Source organism: Tamandua tetradactyla, chromosome 2, assembly GCF_023851605.1.
Source record: "Tamandua tetradactyla isolate mTamTet1 chromosome 2, mTamTet1.pri, whole genome shotgun sequence".
NCBI classification, from domain to species: Eukaryota; Metazoa; Chordata; class Mammalia; order Pilosa; family Myrmecophagidae; genus Tamandua; species Tamandua tetradactyla.
In genome coordinates, this window is record NC_135328.1 from 223,774,057 (window position 1) to 223,785,144 (window position 11,088).

Consider the following 11,088-nt stretch of genomic DNA (forward strand, 5'->3'; position numbering starts at 1 on the left):
TGGCCAGACCTCCCCCAGTCTCGTGGCCGCCCCCGGCAGTGGTGCAGGAGGAGGGTGAAGAGGGCTGCGGGGCAGGTGGCCAGCCCAGGGGGTGGGAACTCGAGCTTGTGTTTGCACCAAGCCCGTCCGTCTCACCTGGGCACGGTGGGCCCTGTAAGGCCGCGGGTCCAGGATAAGGCGCCTCAGGCCCTTCCCGCTGCCTCTGGGCCCAGATCAAGTCCCAACCCACAGCCCACGTGGGTGTCCACTTCCCACCTGTGCTCTGGGTTCCCCCCCGCCGAACCTGCGCCTGCCACCTCGCCCCTACCCCATCTCCTCCCTCCTGCCAGCAGGGCCCGCCGGCTCCTTTCCAGCTTTGCCACGCCAGCCAAGGCCAGCGCACTGAAGACCCTGGCAGGGCCTCTCCAGGCAGAGGCGGGAAGGTGGGTGCCAGCTCGGGACACCCCTGGCCTGGGTGTCGAGTGCCTACACAGCGAGACCTGCCAGTTCAGTGTGCTGAGGCCAGAGGGCAGGGCCCTGCCAGTGACACAGTATCCAGAATACATAAAGAGCACCCACGACTCAACAACAAGAAAAACTATTTAAAGGTGGGTGAAGGACACCCCTAAAGAGGGGGAGAAAGATCAAAGGTGATTCTGGAGTCATGCAGAGAAGGCCAGGTTTAAGAAATGAGTGTGACCACTGAATCGTTACATTCATATTTCTTTTGTCTCCACTATCTTAGACCAGCTAGAAGCAGGAACCGAAAATTGTGGAGTTGTAACCCATACCAGACTCTGAAATCTGTTCTACAACTAATAGTTGCGGTGGACTTTACAATTTATTGCTTCTTTGTATGTATGTTATTTTTTACAAAAAGGAAAGAAAAATAGCTGATTGTGGTGAAAAAAAAAATATTTGAGCCGTCTAACCTCCTGTATTCTGGAGCCGCCAGAAGGAAAAATCTGAGAGGATCGAATGGTAGCCCATGACAAGCTTTGCGGTCTGTCCTGTAACTACTTGTCGAAGAGTCTTTGAAAACTCCTGCTTTGTTCTTTCTTTGCTTTGTATAAATGTCATACAATTTAAAAAGTTAAAGCAGAAAACAGGTGGAGGATTTTAATAAAAATTTCTCCAGAGATGATAATTAAATGGCAATAAGTATATGAAAAGATGGTCAACATAATTAGCCATTAAAGAAATGTAAATTAAAACTACAACGAGATGCCGCTTCCCACCCGCTAGGATGGTTGTTATTTTTTTAATGGACAACAGTCAGCGCTGGTGAAGCTGTGGGAAAATGGGAGCCTTCCTGCGCTGCTGGCGGATGGGAACTGGTGCGGCCGCTGCGGGGACCAGGCTGGCGGCTCCTCGGAAAGTTAAGCCAGAAGGAGCTGATCCTGCGAGGCTCCCCTGGCCTGAACTGAGGCAGTGGGGGCAGGGCCCAGGGTGGGATCCAGCCGGGCCCACGCGCCGCGGCCTTCCCCTGCGGGGATCGTTGTCTGGCCGAAAGAGGAAGCGGCCAGGAGGTGGCCGCGATGCAGTAAGCCTGGCGACAGCGCGTTGACGGAGTGGAGCCAATGAGGCTGGCAGGACAGACGTTACGTGGGTTCTCTGGCATGAAAGGCTCGGGATAAACGGACTTGTATAAAAGCAGGATCGTGAGGCCCAGGGTGGGAGTGGGTGTGAGGGGTTCCCACGGTGGCGTGGGGTTTGGCCGGATGAGAGGACGGCCTGGAAAAGTGGCAGGTGCAGTCTTGTCCGCGTGCTGGCATAAGGAGCTGTCCACACAAAATGGTGAAAATGATGTTTGTTATGGATATTTTATCACAATTAAAGATAACTTGGTTATCGGTTGAAATGGCGTATTTTATGTTACACGTATGTCACCAGAAAGGGGGTGCAGGGGTGTGAAGGTGGGGGGCTTTCCTGTCCGCCCTTGCAGGTGCGCAGGTCCGGGCATCGGCCCCGGGTACCGCGCAGGGGAGGCTTCGCCAGTGGCTCCCGCGCTGCCCTCAGCCTCCGGGGCCCCCGCTGCAGGGCTCGGCCGGCCGCTCGGTGCTGCTGGGGGAGACAAGTGGGGCCGTGGGGAGGGTCCTGGGTCGCGCTGCCCACGCTTCCTTGGTTCCCTGGCGGTCACGCGTTCCCTCGGCAGCTTGCCCGGCACCCCAGCAGACGTCAGGGCAGAGCGCAGCCCGGGACCCAAGCCTCGGCCGCCACGGTCACTGCTGACCGCGTCCAGGCCCTGGGCAGCCACAGGGGTCCGAGGCCAGCCCTAAGGGCACAGCACCTGCCAGGGAGACCACCTGTGCCCGGGGAGAGCGTCCCCGCCCCGAACTGCAGGGGCGAGGCTGGGGCCAGCACAGGGGCATGAGAAGGGCCCCCCCCGGCCCCGGCCGGCAGGGCCTTTCTGGTCTGTCCACATGGAGTGCCCCCCTCCCCTGACTGGCTGCACTGGGGGTTATCATGGGCAGGGGGTGCGCCTGGGGTGTGGGGCGGGTGACGCTCGCACCCAGGGTGATGCCAGCCAGGTCACCTCTGCTCACCTGATCAGGTGTGCCTCCCGTCCAGCCAAGGTTCACGGGGGCGGGGAGGACGGTGCATGATGGCAAGGGGCACTGGGGGGCCTTTCCCTGGTTCTCTGGGGCTCCAGAACGTGGGGTGACCTGAGGAGCCGGTGCGAGGGGATGGGGAAAGGAGGTGCGGGCCCCGCATGCACCATGGACGTTTCGCGTGGATGCGTCCTGCACACAGACACCCCTCACTCACCGCCGCCCGGCTGGCCTTGTCACGCAAGGGTCCTGCCTTGGGGACAGGCGAGCAAGCGGGCTGAGGCGGGGGCCGGCACCCACTGCCCGGACACAGCTGGCCCAGCCCCTGCTGTCCTGTGAGCCCTGGGCATGCACCGGGGGCAAGGGCCAGGGCAGGGTCTCTGGGCTGCCGTTCCTGTGGCGGTGCTGCCCGGTCAGCACCCTGAGCTGCACATTCCAGGGACTCATTCCTCGGGCCGTGACAGGCACTGCCGGGTGACCTCAGAGCTCACTCACCCCAGGGCCCTCGGGCACTTCCTGGAGCGGCAGGTGACCAAGCACCACACCACCACGGGGGTGGGGTTCCAGCCTCAGCTCTCTGTGCCCCACCCCTCTGAGCCCCCAGCCCCCTCTGTGCCCCCCCTCATATCCACACCCCTTCTCTGTGCCCCACCCCCTCTGAACTCCCACCCCCCTCTGAGCCTGCAGCCCCCTCTGAGCTCCCAGCCCCTCTCTGAGCCCCCAGCCCCTCTCTGAGTCCCCAGCCCCTTCTCTGAGCCCCCACCCCCTCTCTGAGCCCCCACCCCATCTGAGCCCCCAACCACCCCTCTGAGCCCCCACCCCCTCTCCGAGCCCCCACCCTCCTCTCTGAACCCCCACCCCCCCTCTGAGCCCCCACCCCCTCTCTGAGCCCCTACCCCCTCCCTGAGCCCCCATTCCCCCTCTCTGAGCCACCACACCCTCTCTGAGCCCCAATCCCCTCTGTGAGCCCACACCCCCTCTCTGAACCTCCACCCCCTCTCTGAGCCCCCACGTCCCTCTCTGAGCCCCCACCCCCCCTCTAAGCCCCCACCCCCTCTCTGAGCCCCCACTCCCTTCTGAGCCCGCAGCCCCCTCTAGCCCCCCTCTCTGAGCCCCCACCCCCTTTCTGAGCCCCCAGCCCCCCCTCTGAGCCCCCACCCCCTCTGGCCTTCCCCGTCTCTGGGCCCCCCTTCAGTGAGCACCTGAGTTCCTGGGGCTGCGGCCGTGGGGCCTCTATCCCGAGTGGGCCCAGGCCGGCTCCGGGCACCTGCTTAGCTGGACAGTGGGCACCTGCTTGGGGCTGGGGCCGGGCTCGCCTGTGGGGCGACTGGGCGCCCTCCGTTCCCTGGCAGACACCCTCTGACACTGCACCCCCAAGCCCAACACCCTCTCCAAGTTGTATCTCTGGTCCCATCTCGGGGTGCCGAGCCCCCGCACAGTGGCAAGGTCCCTGGTTCCCCACGGTTCGTGCTGAGGCCCCAGCGAGGCAGGGGGAGGTGTTGGGGTCACTGCCTATCCAGCCCCGACATCCACAAGGCCTCGGGGACAGACCACTCGCCCGCGGCCTGACTCCGGGCTGGGGGAAGCACAGGCGTGTGCGTGTGGCGGGGAGGGCACAGCCAGGGCTGGGGGCGGGGGAGCACAGCGGGGGCAGGGGAGCACGAAGGCCAGAGCATGGGGGTTCCTCCTGGGTGCCTGGAGCTCTGGGCCCTGGGGTGGGCGAGGGGATGGGGGCCGCTCCGCAGAGGCGGACGAGAGGGGTGTGTGGGGAGGACTCTGTCCCTCCGTGGACCCGCCCCCCGCCGGGGAGAGGACGGGAGGCAGCCAATCCCGAGGCCTCGGGCCGCGCCCTGGGCACATATACACCTGCGCCACCCGCACACCGCGCCTGCCCCGACGTGGCCGCCCCAGCCAGCACCCGCCGTCCCCGCCACCTCCCTGCCCGCCAGAGCCAGGGTCACTGAGCAGCTGCAGCCGCCTGGGCGCAAGGAGCACCTGCTGGGGAGAGCGGTCGGCGGCCTGGAGGAGGGAGTCAGACTGCGGGCCCGGGCCGGGGCCATCAGGGCGCGCCACGCCGCTCCCTCCGCGCCATCAGGTAGGACTGGCCCAGCCTGCCGGTCTGGCCAGCGTCTCACCTGTGTGGGCAGACGCTCAGGGCGGGGTGTACTGCGGGGCGGGTGCCTCCTGTGGGGTGCACAGGCCGGGGTGAGTCCCTCCCGCAGCCCCTGCCCAGCCCCTGCCTGGCCCGGGTCCCTGCTGTGCCCAGGCACCTGACCGTGACAGCACATGGTGACAGGCCAGTGGCACGACCTCGTGGGGATGAGGCTGCAGCGCGCGCGTCTTCACAGTGCGTCACCACAGCCAGGACGTGGGGGCGGGTGGCCTGGCTCCCGCCGCAGAGGGAGCTGCTCCCAGAGCCCCTGGGCTGCTCTGCCCACTAGGGGGGCACAGGAGAGGCGCCTGCCACGGGGGGGGGCAGTAGAGGCTGAGCCCAGAGGGTGGGGGGAGCTGGGACCCATGAAGGCCCCTCACAGCAGCGCCCTGCTCAGCGGGGAGGCCCCACGTGGGGCGGGGTGCTGGGGGCAGGGCCCTGTACCTCCCCCTGAGGGCACCGCCCGCCCCCGCCGAGGGGCATTTCAAGGAGCCAGACGGGCAGGTGCCAGGCTGAGGCTGGGACATAAGCTCCTCGGGCCACCAGGCTCCAGCTCCCCCCGCCCAGCACCACTGAGCCCAGGCTGCAGACACCCCTGGGACCCCTGTGCGCATCACCTGCTGAGCTGGGCCATGCAGTGACTGCGGCTGCCATCACCCTGAGACCAGCAGCGCCACCCAGTCCCGTGGAAGCCCACCCCCAGCTCAGCGTGGGGCGGCAGGGAGGGCAGAGCTTAACGGGAAGTGCTGCTGGCTGCACACGCTCCTTCCATGGGATCGGTGGGGCTGGGCAAGAGGGGGTGGGACACTGACCTTGTGGGAAAGGGTCAGCCTGGGGTCATTCACGTGGTCTCTGCCCTACAGCTCAGAGCCATGTCATCAGGCCAGCAGGTGTGGCGCACCGCCGTGCCACATCCTGGCTGTAGCAGCCCAATGGACAATGGTCCGGCCATCAGCCCCAGGACCTCCTGCCAGAACAGCAGCCCTGGGACCTGCTGCCAGAACAGCAGTACCAGGACCCCACACCGTAACAACGGCCCAGTGACCCCTCGCCAGAACAGCAGTCCCAGGACCCCCCGCCAGGACAGCAGCCCCGAGATCCCCTGCCAGGACAGCAGTCCCAGGACCCCCCACCAGGACACCAGCCCCGGGACCCCCCGCCAGAACAGTAGCCCTGGGACCCGCCACCAGAACAGCAGTCCCTGGTTGCCTGAGTGCATCACCAGCCCCAGAACCACGCGCCAGAACAGCAACCCCCACTTACCCAGCGCGTCCAGCAGCCCCCGGTCCCCCAGCACCCCTGGCTCCGAGAGGGTGGCCTCCCCGCTGGAGTGCTCCATTTGCTTCTCGGGCTACGACAACATCTTCAAGACACCCAAGGAGCTGTCCTGCACTCACGTCTTCTGCCTGGAGTGCCTGGCGCGACTGGCAGCGGCACAGCCCACAGGCTGCCCAGGCCACGAGGCCGTTCCCTGCCCCTTCTGCCGGCAGCCCACAGCGGTGCCCGCCGCCGGCGCCCCCGCACTGCGCACCAGCCGCCCGCTGCTGGCCAGGATGCCAGCGCACCTGCGGCGGGAGCAACACGTGTGGCTGGAGGGCACCAAGCTGTGCTGCCGCCCGCCCGGCCCCGGCATACCCGGCTGCCTGTGCGTGGACGTGGGCCTGAGCAAGCCCGCCACGCCCAGCCTGCCCGCACCGCCCCCGGGGCCCGCCCGCCCCCGTCTGGCCCGCTGCTGGGCGCGCTGCCGGGCCTGGCGGCGCGGGGCACTCGTCTCCGCGCTGTTGCTGCTCCTCTTCTGCCTGGTGCTCTGGCCGGTGCACTGCGCGCTCAAGACCGGGAGCCTGCGCTGCGAGCCCCGCCCCCGGCCCCGCCCCCCGCCCCCGGCCCCGCCCCTCGGGTCCGCCCCTCTGAGGGCCCCTCCAGGCCCCACCGTCACTGGGGACCCTGACTCTCGTTCAGCCCGTCAGCCCCCCGCTCCCTGGGATGGGGAAAGGGCCCCCAAGACGACCCCTCCAACTCCCATCACGCAGACGGGGAAACCGAGGCCGGAAGAGACAGCCTGGAGGCACCGCCCCCTCGCCACCCACGGTGTTGACTCCCGTGGGAGTGGCTCCTTTCCGCGGCAGGCGCTAGCACCGCCCTCTGACCAGAGGCCCAGGCGAGCCCCCCAAGCAGAGGCTTCCCAGCTGCCCCCTCCTTTAGGAAGGGCACGTTTGTAAATAAATTATTTTTTATCCAGGCCTGGTAAGGTTCTTGCTCCCACGCTCAGCCTGGGCCCCTGCTGTGGGCGGGCATGAGCTTTAGGGGGCCGGGCCTGGCCCCAGCCACCCCCTGCTCACATGCCCCCCCCCCCCCAAGCCTGCGGCACCAAGCTGGACCTGGGCTGGGGACCCCACCCACTGCGGCGTGACCAGCAGGGATGCCCCACCCAGGGACACAACATGTTCCTGCGTGGCCACCTCCCGCCAGCTCACACGCACACGCACGCTCCGCACACCCATGCACACCCATGCACACAGAGCCACGCGGGCAGAGCCGCACGCCTTCTCTCCTTCCACAAGCATTGACCATTCCGAACCGGCGCGGCCGCCATGTGGAGCTCTGGGGGGGTCCGCAGGGCACCATGTGGGGGCAGGTCCAGTGAGGATGGTCCACGCAGCCCCACACGTGAGTGAAGCGCAGGTGGCCACGTGCTCACGCCACTGCAGGTGGTCACCCAGGGCTGCTTGCTCCAGGAGCGCGGTCCAGGCATCCCCCCCGTACCCCCAGCGGTGCTGTGGGGAGCACCGGGACCGAGAGCCACTGCTCAGCACCTCCCTGCCTCCTGCCGGACCCCGGGCCTGGCCCCTTCCCAACGGCCCCACTCACGCTGCCGACGCCTGGGACGGCAAGGGTCAGGGCCGGGGGGGGGGGGTCATGGGCGAGGCCAGGCCCTGCGGGTGCTGGGGGCAGGGCCGCGGTTACCACCGTGATGCTGCGAGAGCCCACCCCGGCCCTGGGGCCTGCACATCCCTGGGTGCCGTCCGAGACATTGATCCGGCAGTCCAGGCCCAGAGCTCACCCAGCTGCAGTCGTGCCTACCAGGACGTCCAGTGCACGGAGGGCCAGCCGGGGGGTGGGGGGGCAGAGCGCCAGGGCTCAGGAGGTTTGGGCCTGAGACAGAATCAGGTACCTCTGGCCTGTGGCCGGCGGGGTCAGCCGGGGAAGCCCCCACGCCAGTGGCGTCAGGCGGGCACCCCTCTCCCTGGCTGGACCTGGGTGCCCGAGGCGCTGGTGCTCAGCCGCGCTGTGCTCCTGGCAGCCCTGCCTGTGCCCGAAACGCTTGATCTGCGCGGGGGGGTGAAGGGTGTCACTGGCTCCGCTCACAGCCAGCGCCCGGGCCTCCACTCCGCGGTGCCACACCCAGTGGGCGCCCCTCCCTGGGTGCCGTGGCAACGACCTGTGTGGTTTCCTGGTGCACCACGGACCTGGGCCGCCTGCGCAGTCACGGGCACCTGCCGTGGCCTGGCCTCTCCAGGTTACTCTGAAAGGAGGAGGGGCGGGGGCACCCCCCGCTGTTTCCAGGGACGTGTTGCGGGGGACGAGCACAGGCCTGTGCCAAGAGCGGAGGTGGCTCAGGGAGCAGGACCGGAAGGCCTGTGGGCACCTGGCCTCGCCCCTGGCACACATGCCCATGCAGCACATACCTAACCCCATGCGTGCCCACTACCTGGCACACACGCCTGTGCAGCACACACCCCCGAACCCGCCCACTCCCAGGCACACACCTGACGTAGATGGTGTTGGCGCAGTCAGCTCCAAGTGCTTCCTTGTCACGCAAGACGACATGGATTGTGCCAACGCAGGGGAAGGGGCTGCGCGGGTCTCCCAGGGGTGAGGGAGCTCCCGCCCCATCCTGTGCAGATGGGCGCTGCCCATGGAGGGGCCCTGAGCCCACCCTGCTCCTCTCAGGTAAGGGGCCCCTGGAGCGATGCTGGCCGCGGGCCTCTCCAGGTAGACGAGAGCCGGCGTGGCTGCCGCTGGAGCCCCTCCCAGGTGCTCTAAAGCCCCCAGCCCCAGCCCCGCACCCTCCACTGCCCTCCACTGGCCTTGCCACAGTCCCAGAGGGCACGAGTGGGGCTTGTGGGTTGGGGGAGCTGGGCTAGGATGGGGAGGTGCGCAGAAAATCACCGCCCGGCCCAGACATTTCCCAAGGGAACCCCCGAGGGGCATGATTTGCTCATTTACCACATGTGGCCCCCAGCCTGGCACTGCCCCCCTCCCAGAGTTTTCTTTCGGGGGCCTGCCTGCTCCGCTTTGTCTGCCTCCACCCAGGGGTGAAAGGGCATGTCCGGGCTCCTGTCAGGGGCACGGGGCCTTTGCACCAGCCCCACCCGTTGTGCTGTCTGGCTGCCACATGCGGCACCCACACACCTCCTCCTTGGCTCTCCCCAAGCTGGTCTGGAGCAGGGGCCCCAGCCCCCAGCCCCTCCCCCCCGGGCCCCCTCCGCTGGTCTCTCCCCTTGGCCCCCCTTCCCCAGCCCCTCCCTCAGTCCTTCCCCCAGCCCCTCCCCCGGCCCCTGTCCTCCCCTGTTCTCCTGTTTCTCCTCCTGCCACCTCCCTGACACAGAGCGTGTGTGTGGGTCCCTCCAGGAGCCTGCACTGCCTACAACATGCTTCCTCAGGACATTTCTTATTTGAATTAAAAATGAATGAGCAGATGGTGGGCGGGTGGGGGGAGGGGCAGGGCCGGGCAGGGACAATCTTGCTTCTTGTGCTGCAGAGCCCCACGGTCCCCTGCCCGCCTGTCCTGCCTCCACCCTGCCCCGCCCCGCCCCCAGGGTCTGGCCCCCAGGCCTCGCGCCCCACCCCACCCCACCCCGCCCCGGCTGCAGCGAAGCAGGGCCCAGGCGACTGCTACAGGCCAAGGACGTGACGCGCCCCCCACCTGCCCTTTCCATCTGGTGTCCCATCTCCAGGGACACGCTGTGCTGGGCTCGGCCCGGGTGCGGCCTCTCCCTTGACCCGTGACCTGGCCGGCTCCTCCGCCTCAAGCCCTTTCCTGACCAAGGGCCCGGGGTCTGCTGGCCTCTCCTTCAGGTCGCTCTCGTTAGGTGCAGAAATCTTGCCTTGGGTTCTGGTGGCTTTTGTCCTGTGGGTCCCCTGTTGGATCAGGGGGTTCGAGGCTCCCGGTTGAAGCCCCCACAAAGAGGGTCAGAGGAGAGACAGGAATGAAAGGAGGGGCTCCTGCCAGCGCCCTTCACCCCCAGAAGGGACACGGTAGCTGGTTCTCCCAAAGTGGGGCGCAGGCTCCCCAGGGCTGCCGAGAGTCCCAGCGTGGGGCTTCCGGACGGCGCTGCACAGATGCGAGCAAGGTGGGGGGCTGCGAACCCGGGACCCCGTGGCGGTAGGCTCAGGTGTCCGCCTGGCCCAAGGTTGGGGCCTCGTTGTGCTGCTGTGGCCTCCAGCCGGCTGCCAGTGGAGCTCGTCCAGTCCACGGCTGGTGGCGTCTGGGGGAGCTAAGGGCAGTGCCTTCCGCGACGAGTGAGGTTTAATTTGATGCGCTGGAGGCTTAAAAGAGAGAAGTCAGAAGAGCAGCACAGCCCAAGGCGCCCAGGCCGGGCGTTTGGAGGTGCAGAAAGGAATCGCCCCACGGAAAGCTGCGGGAACCCAGAAGCCGGGAGGGGAGCCAGCAGACACTGCCCTGTGCCTTCCCATGTAATGGAGACCCTCAGGTGAAGGCTAGCTGCCTTTCCTCTGAAGTGCTGTTCGTTTTTAACTAAATAAATCCCCTTTTATTAAAAGCCAACCCATCCCCGGTGTGTTGCCTTCTGGCAGCTTTGGCAGACTAGAACAGACTCTGCAACCCCACCACGGGCGCAGGGCTCTCCTGTCCCTCCATCCCACCCCACAGGGCAGCCAGAGAGATTTTTCTAGAATGGAAATGAGATCTGCTGGTCGCCAGACAAGCCCTGGCTGCCCCACCCTGCCCCGGCCCCTGGTCGGCCCCTCCCCCACTGCTGCCTGTCCTGGCCCAGCCTCAGCACTTCCACCACAGCCCCCTCCTGCGAGTCCCCGGTGCCGCCCACGGCACCCCTGCCCTCCACTGCCCACCCCCAGGTCTGCAGGTCCCCCGTGCCTTCTCTTCCTTGGGTCCCCTTTGCCCCAGCCTGTGGCCACTGCCCGCACCTCTGCTCCCCCTTCAGCCAACCCCCCCTCCCCAGGCACCTGCTGTCTGCAGCCAAGAGACCATGAAGCAAACGGGCTAAACTGAAACCCACGACTCCAGCTCCTCAGTCACACATCACAGGCCACGTGGCTGCCGGGGCGCCAGCCAGGAACGCTCGGTGCCACACGAAGGCCCGGCCTGGGCTGGTCCCCCCACTTTCTCCAGACCCTGCTCCCCAGAACCCCACTTCTGGAGAC